This window comes from Poecilia reticulata, linkage group LG17 (genome assembly GCF_000633615.1).
Source record: "Poecilia reticulata strain Guanapo linkage group LG17, Guppy_female_1.0+MT, whole genome shotgun sequence".
Taxonomy (NCBI): Eukaryota; Metazoa; Chordata; class Actinopteri; order Cyprinodontiformes; family Poeciliidae; genus Poecilia; species Poecilia reticulata.
Genome location: NC_024347.1, coordinates 23,585,294 through 23,598,995, shown reverse-complemented (window position 1 = coordinate 23,598,995; position 13,702 = coordinate 23,585,294). Strand labels below are relative to the sequence as shown.

General features: G+C 39.2%; 1 long non-coding RNA gene across 1 annotated transcript in view; it reads right to left on the bottom strand.

The window, feature by feature from the left end:
• Positions 1–13,702, bottom strand: part of LOC103479762 (uncharacterized) — a 73,661-nt gene that overhangs the window by 38,686 nt on the left and 21,273 nt on the right. Inside the window, exon 2 of the long non-coding RNA XR_535975.2 lies at positions 1,981–2,108. This is a non-coding gene — a long non-coding RNA (uncharacterized LOC103479762). The remainder of the gene's footprint in view (positions 1–1,980; positions 2,109–13,702) is intronic.

Here is a 13,702-nt window from a genome sequence, read left to right as displayed (position 1 = left end):
GGCCAACTGGGACAGTTCCTTCAGGGAAACCCCAAGGCGTTACCAGGCCAACCGAGAAACATCGTCCCTCCAGCTTGTCCAGGGCTTTTCTCTGGGCCTCCCCTTTGGCAGGACTTGATGAAAACACCTCAGCAGGGATTCTGACCTGAAGCCTTGATGATCTTGCTTAAATACTGTCTCTGCCTTGAGCATGAGGGAAAGGTGGGTGCTTTCACAGCCCTRCACCTGGAAACGACGGTTCCTCATCTGACAGACAGTCTTATAAGCATGAAATTAACTTGTGAACTTGGTTTTCTGAAGACTATAAATATTATAATGTGTAAGTTGCACATCAACCTGCTAGATTTTCTGGAAACATAAGGTCAAATGGACATAGGGAGAAATGAACAACAAATGAGCAAATGATCAATTAAAAACAGCCAAGGAATGCAACTGACAATTCCTCAYAACATCAAGCTAATCTGAAGGAGGAAAATGAAAAATGAAGATTTTTGTGGCTCCTTCAATAATTTCTGCAGTTGAGGAACACAAACCTAGAGGTAGATATTTTTAAAAATGTAAAACCAAGTTATAGTTTTTCTTCCACTTTCTAAATATGCATTACTTTCTTTTGGTATATCACATAAAATCCTTATAAAAATGAATGCAGCGTATTATTGTAGTGTTACAAAATGGTATAAATACCCATCTGTTCAAGATTTTGCACAACCGGTTTGAGGCTTTACTGACACTGTTCAGAAATGGTAATGCCTTTATTCAAAGTAAACCCATTAGAATTAATGTACTGGAAAATTTCAAACAGCAAACACCAATATCCCGTCAGTTTGATTGTTAGGCTTAACAACAGACAATCAATGAAGTTTCACGGCTATTAATCCGTAACAGTGGACTTTCCAAAGGCTTTCAGTTCATTGGGATGAGTGGCTCCATTGTTCTGGGTCCATGTTTWTCCCTCTGTGTTTGTTAGCGAGTGTATACTCARYACGGACATAAACCCCTTCACTAAGAACAGGCGGCCTGAACAAAATCTACCTCCCAGCGATGCCTAATTTAGCTTCCAGTTTCCTTCCATGTCTTCRTATGTGGCAATTTGCATTCAGGGCAGAAGCATGTGGACGTCTAACTTGGTCTGATTTGCACTGATTTTGTTCCCAACTGCAGCTCTTTGTGGATGCTGATTGCAGCTCAAATTACCTCTATGCCCCGTCATTGGAAATCTCTGTGACCATTCAGGGAGATTATTATTTTTTATTTTTTTTGGAAAGTTTAATTGGACAACATTAAGGTATGCATGTCAGAAGTTTTAGCTATCCACTTCAATCTGCAGTAAATGACTGTCCTGGCTGTGAAGCAGCTGACGGGTAAATCAATAGATTCGTGTCAGTGGAGAGAGATGAATTGAGAAACAACACTTTGCCCCATATTTCTGGGTTTACATTTAAGGCAGACTGGGCTTCATGGATAGTTTATGAAATGTGACATTCACATCTGACAGCTGGCCTTTGTGCTTTCTGAAAGCCAATTAGACAATAGAGTAGCTAGTCACGAGGAGCCAATTCTCATCTGATCATATAAACTGCTTGGTCCGTTTAAAATCCTCTAAAAATATTCAGAGCGAGTATTCACAAGTATACTTCTGAAGTTAGATTTTTGTRGAAGCATTTTGCTTTCCTTTTGTACCATGAATTTACCACTGCATAACCATCAATTTCTTGTGGCAGATAATTTTTTTTTAGATTAAACCTTCATTTCAGGATCAAATAATAGCTTTCATTTGAATTAAAAAAAAACAAACATCCAATCTGTGTGGGACTATGGTGATRTGTTGAATGCCCAACAGCAGGCAGGGATCTAGTTTTAGATCCYTCTGATTAGTCTATGTTATATAAACATGTTGGCTGATCCTCCGTATCAATACACAAACTAGGAAACTGTTTTACTYTTGTTGAAGAGGTTGTTCTTGGTGAATTTCAGTCTTACCTCTCAAACCATCTCCTTTTAAAGAGTCCAGGGCCTTCCAGGCTTCATTTAAAGATGTATTCTGTCCTCAGCTCCAAGGGTATGAACTCAGATGTGGGAAAAAAGCCTTCATAAGCTGCCATCTTTGACTGGAACAAACCGATAAAGAAAAGAAAAAAATACGTCATGAAATTATCTCAATGGAGCCAACTTAGAAAACACTGACTGACTTGGAGTCAGACAAATCTCTGCTGACTTTTTCAATGAATTTCATATATTAGTCAGTCTAAATGACTAATATATGGTGTGCTGATATATCTGCCTGTAATATATATATATATTTTATGATTTCTTTGTCAGAACATTCTTGTAAAACAGACTTGTAATCTCAATGTGTTTTTTTTTTTTTCCTGGTTAAAGAAGGTCAGATAAACTAAACAAATTGCAGGAATATATAATCATAATATATAAAATGATTCATTTATACATTTTTATTACACCCAACTTCCATGGATTGTGACTCTGAAGGCTATTAGCCTGCACTGACTCTCAAAACCAATATGGCAGATAATGAACCCTAATAAAAAACAACTATGAGCAACCTCTTTTTTGCTGCAATCTCAAGACATCACTTAAATGGAACATATCTGACCACATGAAGTAAGCTAAAAAGATCTCAAAAAGCAGCATGCCATGCCTAAAGATTTTCAAGAAAATCACAGGAAACAAGGTAAATTACATTTATCAATCTAGAAAGGGTTACAGACAGAGCAACAAACTGAAGTCAGTTACGYTAACCCACCCCAAAGTACTAATCATAAATTAGCTTCACCTACTTCTTGTTTGTTATAAGATTCATTTTAAAAATGTTACTTTTAACTTTTAAGGATCTTAATCTTTCCTAATCATATTTAAAAGGATTTTCTAAAATGGCATATGCATCAACAAGAACACTAAGGTCAAAGAATCCGTTGGTGCAASCAGAAAATTAGAGTTAGTCTCGGTTGCAGCCCCAAAACGGTTGAACAATCTATATAAAGACTCACCTCTGTACCTTGGCTTTGAATTAAATAGAGCTTCATATCTCAACTACTTTTAAACAATTTTATTTTTCAGGCCTTGTGTCCGTTTTTTTTTTAAAATACTCCCACTATTTTGCAGCCCTTTGGTGAARCATGTTTCTTGTAAAGTGCTATGTAAAAAATGCTGACATTGACAAAAGTGTTGCAAAGGATCATTGCCATAACAAACAGCTACACCAACTCTGTAGTCATATGAAAACATAAACCGGTTATTCTAATTCACAGTAAAAAAAACAACAACAAAAAAAAAAGCAATACCGCAATCTTGAACACAGATGTGARCCGACTGCGGTGTGGATTTTGAAGCACCTGGCATGTTAAGGCATCTAGATCAAAATGCCCCAGAGATGAAACGAGAGCACATCCACCTGTGCCATATACTGTACTCTGTAATGGAGCAGCTGCAACACCCTCCCCGTTCTGTCTCTATTGAAATGCAAACATCTGCTTCCTCTCTTTACGAGGTGTGAATTTTAGGTTTTCTCAGCAGCATCTGCAAGTGAACGGTGGCCAGTTGGGGCTGTGCTTGCTAAACGTTTCCCAGCTGCTGACCCTACAGATGAGCGCTGTTTGCAGCAGAGAGCCATAAGAAGTGACAAGCGTTACTGCTTTGGTCCACTGAATTTAGCTCCACAGGACCCTCTTTATCTTTTTCACTCTCTTAAGCAGATTAGTCACTGAAAGGATTTTCTCTAAAGTGCAAATCTTGCTTCAAAACACTTTGAAGGAGATATTAAGAGCTTCCCAGACACATTCTAATTCCAAAGTCTTTAAAAAGTTAAGTTGTATTTAGATGCTTTATCTCCAGGCACAACCTGACTCCGTTTTTGTCAAGGTGACACAGACACAACCACAGTCTGACAATTTCGCTTCAGCTTGATGAATGATTGCATTCCTGACAAATGACAAGGATTGTAGAAAGAAAAATAAAAGAAGCTTTGTGTTGTCCTTGTGCCGAAAGCAAAAATGTAAATGCACAACAAAGAGCTTTTTTTCATTGACCAGAGACAGAAGCTCCTGTTCTTTCTCAACCTGGAGAGAGAGAAATCAATAGAGTTTGAATTTAGTCCTCTGTCCTTCCATCTGCCCGCCGCTCTGTCCTGTAAATTCTCTCACTACTTGGAAAGATTTCTGTTTACACTCAGATAAAATCCACCAATATCGGAGTACCACCATGGCCTTTAGCAAAGGTCCACACCTCTTAGCCCCGTGCGTCACACTCAAACTCGAGCCATCATTCAAGCAGAAACAGCAGACCTTCTGTCAGAGGAATGCTTGGTGTTTTGGGTAAATCAATAAGTAATGTTATTGCAGTGCTCCACTAAATCATTCTGCAGTTTTCCAGACTCAGATTAGAGGAGTTCAATCTTCATTGTTGTCCAATTTCTTAAGGAAAAGCTTAATGTAAGAGAACTGAAGGCTTTTCTGTTGGGGTCAATCTTAAAACAACTAGATAAATCTAATAGTCTGTTGGCCAGAGGGATGAAGAGACAGGTTGACGACTTAAAGGAATGAATGGATGGATGTTAAGGCAGGTTGGGTGTCTTTCCAGTAATTTATTGTGTCCAATGAATCACTGTATGCATTTACAGTACTTTTTTTTTTTATCATGTTGCAAGCACCAGTAGCTAATGTTGGGAATTAGTCTGATTAATTAATTTAATCCAATGGTTACCTTTTAGAGACATAAACATGGTTAGAGGTAAATTTGTGCATTTACAGATCTTATTTGTTTTAGTCTATCCATCTGAAAGCACCAGAGGTTAAAGGCAGAATCCACCATGAGAGGAAGTTTGAAATGCACTCTGTGATTTTCAGTACTTTAGACAGTTTCAGTCTGTTTCTAGTAGTTTGTGATAAAATTCACAGTCACACTAATGAAGCTTGACACTTCTTGCAGATGAGTTGCTTCACAATAAAAGCCTCCCAGGGCAGGCATAAAATCATGTGCCTTTGGCCAATAAACAATGTTTTTTTTCCTTCTGAAAAACACTTCACCCAAACACAAATAAGGATAAACTCTTTGTAAAATATAACATCATGTTTTAAAACAGACAAATCAAACAAAGAGGTCTATTTTTTTGTGTCAGATTTTTACATGTCTTTGTGATGCATTAAGGCAGTCTGTCCTAAAGCCAAAAGTGGGCTGCCAGAAATAGGATGAGGCTGGATTTTACTCCAAACATATACATATTTTTGATACAGTACAGTTGGTATTTGCTAGCAGTGMMACAAAACTGATGAAATTGGTTTTAAAAAGGAGAGGTCTTTGGAGAAATATTCTGCCTTTTTTATTTCTGTAATTKTTTTGCATGTTGTCTTAAATGAACTTTGAAATTGTCTTCAGGATTCTAAACTAGGCTTATTGACTTTAATCCCAAAGGCAATCATGTGACGTTTGCTCAGTGGGATGAATATTATTTGAACTGAAGGGAGATGAAAATCGCTTGGTCAGTCTAGTACTCCTCTCTTTATATATTGAGCAATAAACCCCTTTTCCTTAAAATCTTTTTCAGTGTGAAGGGCACATGTTTTAGCTTTTTGGCAGCTGAAACCCACCAGATGATAAGTTTGAATAAGGTCTCGGWCTCATGAATATCATCTTCCTCCAATTTATCAAGATGACGGCTGGATCGACACATGTTGTAGCAATTATGTTTTCTGTTGYGTCTTCTGCCTTGAGGAACCTCTTCAAATCTGTGTGGCTTCTATTAACAGAAGCACTTAAAATGATCATTTCTGAAAGATGTCCGACAGCTGTGGAGACTTCGGAGGTCCTCAAAGGAAAACATATGTTCATGTCCTTTTTTTCTGGTTGCATTCAGCCCACAGCCGGCGGGATGCAGTAGTCCACCAGCGGGTGGTGTTTGAATGAGAACAACCATAAGTCACATACAAAGAACAGAAATCAACTCTATTGGTAACAAGAGCTATAAAAATGGCAGTCATTAAGCACATGAGGCTGATGAAAAATTCATTATAAGATTTGTTTTTTGAATTCTGTTTGGAACAGTGCTTTAGTAGATGCAAAAAAAAAAAACCCAACAACTTTCAACTGACATAACTGAAGCTCACCCCCCAAAAAATAATAGAACAATTTAACAAATAACTACAACTGAGATTTTGGCCATATGGCTTAGAGAAGATTGATTGAATCATTTGGAAAACAAAGAAAACTCTTTATCAGCTCACGTCTACTAACTTTATTTTTTCTTGGATGTGCAAAAAAATATAAGCAAGCAGAGTAGAACTTTCAAACTGCTTGTAGCCGTAGACCAATTTGGGTTAAAAGAATTATTGGAGTAAAAATTAAGCACAATTCTTGAAATATTAAAAGTCTGACATGAACACAGGTTTTTTTTAAATTATTAGATCCATCCATCCATCCATCCATTTTCTTCCGCTTATCTGAGGTCGGGTCGCGGGGGCAGCAGCTTCAGAAGGGAGGCCCAGACTTCCCTCTCTCCAGCCACTTCTTCCAGCTCCTCCGGGGGAACCCCAAGGCGTTCCCAGGCCAGCCGAGAGACATAGTCCCTCCAGCGTGTCCTGGGTCTTCCCCGAGGCCTCCTCCCGGTGGGACGTGGCCGGAACACCTCACCAGGAACGAGTCCAGGAGGCATCCTGACCAGATGCCCGAGCCTCCTCAACTGGCTCCTCTCGACGTGGAGGAGCAGCGGCTCTACTCTGAGTCCCTCCCGGATGACCGAGCTTCTCACCCTATCTCTAAGGGAGAGCTCAGCCACCCTGCGGAGGAAACCCATTTCAGYCGCTTGTATCCGTGATCTCGTTCTTTCGGTCATGACCCAAAGCTCATGACCATAGATGAGGGTGGGAACGTAGATCGACCGGTAAATCGAGAGCTTCGCTTTTTGACTCAGCTCTCTTTTTTCCACGATGGACCGGTACAGCGCCCGCTTCACGGCAGACGCTGCCCCAATCCGCCTGTCGATCTCCCGCTCCCTTCTTCCCTTATTTGTGAAAAAGATCCCCAGATATTTAAACTCCTCCACTTGAGGCAGGACGACCCTCCTGACCCGGAGAAGGCACTCTACCCTTTTCCGGCTCAAGACCATGGCCTCGGATTTGGAGACACTGAGCCTCATCCCGGCTGCTTCACACTCGGCTGCGAACCGCTCCAGCGAGATCTGCAGATCATGATCTGATGAAGCCAACTGGACCACATCATCCGCAAAAAGCAGAGATGCGATCCTAAGGCCACCAAAACGGATCCCCTCAACACCTCGGCTGCGCCTAGAAATTCTGTCCATGAAGGTAATGAACAGAATTGGTGACAAAGGGCAGCCTTGGCGGAGTCCAACTCTCACCGGAAACGAGCCCGACTTACTGCCGGCAATTCGGACCAGACTCTGACACCGGTCATACAGGGACCTGACAGCCCATATCAAAGGGCCCGGTACCCCATACTCCCAGAGAACCTCCCACAAGGCCCCCCTGGAGACAATGTCGAACGCCTTCTCCAAGTCCATATAGTATTTAATAGTATTAAATACTATGTATTTTAAATACATAGTATTTAATAGTATTAAATACTGTGTATTTAATAATAATACTATGCATGCAATGATCAGATGGATCAACTGGCCCACTGGTGCGGTCAGAGCCGTGTGCAAGTTAAACCTCTCAAGACTGTGTAGACGACATTTGACTTCTGGAGAACAACCACAACACTCCCTCTCCCTCTCCATTCTCAACGACACTGTCTACTGACGATCACTTCCAGTTCGCACACATCGGTAATTGTTTTTAATAAGGCCCAGCAGCAACTCAAGAAGTAAAACCTTCCAGAGGCGCTTATTCTGTACCATTCAGTCTGTAATGTGGTCGTTGATCACTGTGTGAATTGACTCAACCTCAAAACTGAACAGGTTCAGACTGCAACAAACAAATAGGTCTGCACAGACTATCAACTGGGCTGGCCTTTCCTCCATCCAGGACTTGTACAAGTTCATTGTCAGAAAAGGGGGCAGCCAACATCTCTGAAGACCCCACACATCCTGGACACAAATGGTCCAGGGTAAAGAGCAATATGTGCAAAAAGTAGTCAAAGTGGAAACAATAAATTATTAATTTAATGTCTAAACAATTGCATTTTTATAGTAAAATAAAACTAATCTTTGGCAAATCTGGCAAAGTTAGGAGTCCATCTCTATATCACTGATATCTATAAATACAATAAGGTCCTGCAGATTATAGGACAAAGGTGCCTGCAGAAACAAATACATMTGTCTGTGTGTGAGCCTTATTTTTTTTTGAGAATCGGCTCAGTTGGGTAGAAGGTGCCAGAAGGGGGGTTTTGTCCAGGGCACCATTTACACAGGAACCACCATTGTTTCTAAGTGTCTGTGTCCAAGGTACATTCTACTCATTCTTCTGAAACCCCCTAGTGGAAAAATCTGCTTTGAGTACAAGTTAAAGTGTATTCAAATCACAATAATAAAAAGGACAAGCATACATTTAATGTCATTTGAGTCTTTAGCAAACCACCTTCGAATGGATTTCACTTCCCCTCCTGACGCACACGCAAATTACAGCAACATCACAGGCGAACTGTTTTTGCACCATGGGGTACTTCCATTAAATGCCATCATATTCYTTGGCTGTTATATGACCATGCAGAGCAATCATCACACCTAATGTTTCCCCCGGCTGCTTATGTGACTGCAGAACTGCCACCTTGTTTAATAGCTGGCGACACACTTTGTGAGCCGTTTGTGTCCTCAGGCTTTCTCCTATCTCAAAACTGCGTGTAGCAGAAAAAGAATACATGCTTAGACTATGTAATGCTATTTTTCACATCACAGGGGTTCATAATTTAAAGTCGCATGCAAAAAAAGATGAAAAATAGCTGAGGGGGTAGAATGTGACATGGAATATAAAAGCGGCAATGTTAACATGGTAAGGATGCTAGTGTCGCTGGTATTGTAAAGTCTCAACAAGATAGTCATGGTAGAACTTTTGGAAGAGAGCTTCAGTTTGAGGAGTTTCTGTTGGTTGCGTAATCCAGCTTGAAACATTTAGTATTCACATTTGAGTCCAAAGTCCCTGCGAGCAATTTTCAAATAAACATTAACAGTGTTTCCTAAAAATGGTTTAGTTGGACATAACTAGAAAAAAATTGCGTGTTTTTGGTACGTCAGTATGGTTTTCGTTTTTAGACCATAAATTAAGTAATTTGTGTAACTTCTCCAGTTTTTAGCTTTTGTTTAACATCTTCCAGCTTCTTGTAACTGGTGAGTCAAGAGAAAATCATCTGGGACGTGTGATTGATAGGGGAGCAGGGAGGGGATGCATGCACATTTGTTGTGCATTGCACTGTGCTAACTTCTGCACCTTTCTTTCTTTGCTCAACTGGGTGAGATGCCAACTCCTCTGTTTAGACTATAATATGTAGATAGAAACAACTTTTTATTGGACATTCTCGGTTGGTTTTCTCAGGTGTTTGATGTTGATCTTCGCTGATGCCGGTTTTGAAACCAGTGTTCTTCATAAAATYTTTTCTGCATAAAAGTTAAATTCCTCCCACAATCCGTTCTAGGAATTGCATTCATATTTAAAAGATTAAATCCTGCATGTAAATGGTTAGACCACAGCCATGAGAGACAACAGTGTTCAGTTAACTTTATAATTCTGATTTAATGCCTTTCTTCTGTTTCATGGTATGAATCATGTTTTAGATATTAGATTCGTGTCTGTCCTTTTTGTGACCTGTTTCATGTCTGCCTTGTAATTATGGGATAAGATTTTCTTTTTTAGAACTTCATTCCAACTCTCAGAGGAAGCCAAGAACCACCAAGGGAGTTTCCTTCTCAAGACACCGCTGATCAGTAACCACATCAGATCTCATCAAATTTCACTGAAACACAGAATAACAGAAAACCTAAAATTACCCTTTGAAGCACAAACAATCTGGGGACAGAAATACGTTTAGCATGACTTTCTCTACTTCCTCTAAACCCTGATTTACACCGATAGTGGGCTGGATGTAATCAGAAGAACCATTGTGAAATGCTTGTTCATTTGCAGTGAGAAGCCCGCCCTARCAAAGTGCATCTTTTCTTGTRCAGAAAATAAACAATTAATTCTCAAGAAGGTAAATTTTAAAGCAAGCTATTATTTATTTTAAGATATTGTGTCATTCTTAAAATAATGTTCTTGTGCCAAAATTRAGGATAAAACTTCTTGCAAAGTAGGCTTTATTTTGATTCCCTGAGATAGAATTGCATAAAGAACATAATGGTAACAAAAGGAGGCACAATAAAAAAATTGTTTCCCATTTTAAAAAAATATATAAAACTCTCCACTTCCCCTGTACTGTGATGCCCCTAAATTAAACTTAGACCAACCACATGTCTTCAGAAATGATGTTGGTAAAGAGCCTATTTGTAATCAATTTAATCTCGGAATGAATTCAGCTGTGCTACGAAGGCCTGGTGGAAATTCTTTTTGATTACATTTTAAAAAGTTAATTAAATGACAAAGCTGGCTCAGATAGTCTACAAAGTGAGTCATTGATGTTTAGGAGCTTGCACAATTCAAAGWTGTTGCGTCCGACCACTGATAAACAGTTTTTAATAAATTAATTTTCCAGGATTAGAAAACTGTGATAATTAAATGTGTTGCAACTGTGATGTAGAGATTATGCAAGAAAACATGCAACAAAGTCTGCCTAAGACCAAAGAGGCTGATTAATGATCTAATAAAGCTAAAGTTCTTCCTCACCACTGTTACACATTAACTTCTCAATCATACAGACATGGTAAGAGGGTCAAAATAGCATTTTAATTACTGTAAATTAAAACATTCTTGCAAAACCAAACTTTTTTTGTATTTTGCCCCCAGTACAATCACRAACTTCTCTTATTTCTTGCGACTTTGTGTGTGTGACGGAGGAGCCGTCACGAGCTGGGACGTAGTCCTACAGTAAAGTCCGCGTCGACATTGAGCCTGTGGCTTTAAATGAGGACTCTGGACCACAGGGAGTCAGTCTGTGTTTATGCTCCCAACAGGTCATGCTGAAGGTGATGGACTTTTGAGATGCAATACTGTTTTGTCTGTATTTTAACCTGCCTGGGCGTCCAATGTAAATATGCTGCACAGCTTCTCCAGCTTTTTTCACCTGAAGATGAGCACAATAAACACGATCTGAAGTGAACTATGACGTTGACCAATAATTTATTTATTTATTTATGTTTTGTTCAAGTTATAACAGAGTCCTGCTACAATGTGGTAGAATGATAGCAAAGTAGCACATGAACTGAGAAAAGGGAATGCAATCATTTTACATGGTTGGTAAAGTGTGATGTCCTTCATTCAAAACTGGGTATAATTTTCAGCAACAGGTGACTCCAACTTTTAAAATATTTTACCCTATTCTTTGAAACTCTAGTCTTGTGTCAGATTTTTWATTAATTTTACAAATGTACATTGACATTTTAACACAAATATGATGGAGTTTTTGTTGGTTTTCTTACTACAAATTGTGGGTGAAAGTTCGCTCATCTGGCCAGAATACCTTCTTCCACATGTTTCCCGTCTCTCCTGCCTGGCTTTCATCAATCTGAAAACACAATTTCATATGGCTTTCCTTCCACGTTGGCTTGCTTGCTGCTTTTCTTCCATAAAGGCCAGATTTGCAGAGTACACAGCTGATAGTTGTCCTGTTATTAGATTTTTCCAAATGAGCTGTGGATCTCTGCAGCTGCTCCAGAGTTATCATTTGGCCTCTGGCTGCTTTTTCAGCTAATTCTGAGGCCATCATGCAAGAATGGACTACTTTTGTATTGTTCATTTTCAGGGGGTAAAAATATGATTTTGATCAGGATTCTGATTTAGTTGGTCCAAGAATAAACTTTGATTTACGATGCAAACAAATCCAAAACTAATGAGAAAACCTGGCTGTGGTTGCTGCTTTGCCAGTTCAACGTTTCCCCACTGCTGGCTCCATAAAGTATCAATAAACATAMATTTATTTCAAAATAGGATGAGATGTAGTTATTCGGATTGTTTTGCTTTATGATTGCTCTTCTATAAGTACTGCTAGAATAGCATTTGTGTTTTTAAATCCTATTTAGAAATACGTTGATACTGAAGGGAAATTAAATGTTTTAGCTCATTAATTCAAGGCTCTTCAAAGAGTTTTTGGCGATGGCTGTGAAAAGGAAGAAYCTCCTATAGCAGTTTGTGTTGCAGCAAATTTAAAGAAGCCTCTGACTGAAGACACTGTTTTTCTATGACAGCCTCGGGAAGAGAATGCTCAGGGAAGAYACCCGTCTATCATACGATGTTGACATTTTAAGCGTAAATTGCACATCCCAACTTTCACAGAATACTCAAATAAAATGTCTTGAAGTTGGAAAGTCACAAAACGTGGAAAAATTCCAGGGCTGTGAATGCTTTCGCAGTGAGAGTTTTACCGRGAGTTCCTATAAACTTTAAGATTAGAAGCTTTATTAAATATAAGAGCACAAGTGGATGATGAAACCTCGCTGCTTTAGCAATCCCTCCATCTTCATTAATTTGGAGCTTTTGTTTAAATTGCCACCCCCTCGTATTCTCTGAACAAACAAAGTCCGGGGCTGTTTTGAAAAGAAAGTTATGACTGTGATTATCAAAATGAGCAACACTCCCGTCAGACTGTCTGAAATTCTTATGRACTTGGCTTATAAGACTTTAATTTACATCATGACACAAGGATCATCAATTTTGAGTAATAGTCTCAGTGGGTCTAGAAACAACAGCCTGAAGTTAAACAGAGGCATCTTGTTCTGCACTGATTGACAGCTTTGCCCTGCACACAGCACAAGCAGAAGAGTGTCACAGACCCATTTAGAAGACATATAGCACCCTAATAATGTTCAATTTTCCAGTCGCCATGCGGAGGCCAATGAGCATTTTCCTATTTATACCCTCATGTTTTCTGATTTGAGTGGATGTGTGAAGTATTCTCCTGCAGAGGTAATGGGTTCTGTCAGTGCATTCTTACTTCAGCTACGGTACTTATTACCCTTCACACACCTGTCCATCACTATCAAAGGCTTCAGTGGTGAGCAAAAATACACGAGTGAACTTTCTCAAATGTCCCTCAAACAGCTTCGATCAAAACAAGTCAATATACATTATATCCATTCTTGCTGAGAAAGACGCTACCCTGCAATTTTATGTACAAATTGCGCGTTGTGCAGCCACACTGCACTTATCCAGTCAGCACGTATGGGCAGAGCATGTTGATGGCGCTATGGAGATGGAGCCTGGGAGGAAGCATGGAAATTGGATGCAATTTTTAAAACAGTTCCAACAAAGCGTTCGCAGTTAGTAGAGGTGTACGTTGGTGCATTAGAAGATAATTCAAAGGTTAATTTATTTCAGTAGTTCAATTTAAAGCAAATAATTCTGTGAACTTAAGACAATGTTGATTGTCTTTTCACATTGATGTAATTTGACAGTATACAAATTTAAAACTGCTTTAATTGATAAAATAATATTTGAGCACATAAATGTTATTTAGACATTTCTATTTATGTGCATCTACATAGTCTAGAGGACTTCATAAAAAGTTACGGTGGAACAGATTTGGGCCTGAGGCCTCAAGTTTGACACACAAGTTAGAACAAAATAGAAAAACATTTGAGCAAAAAATTTTG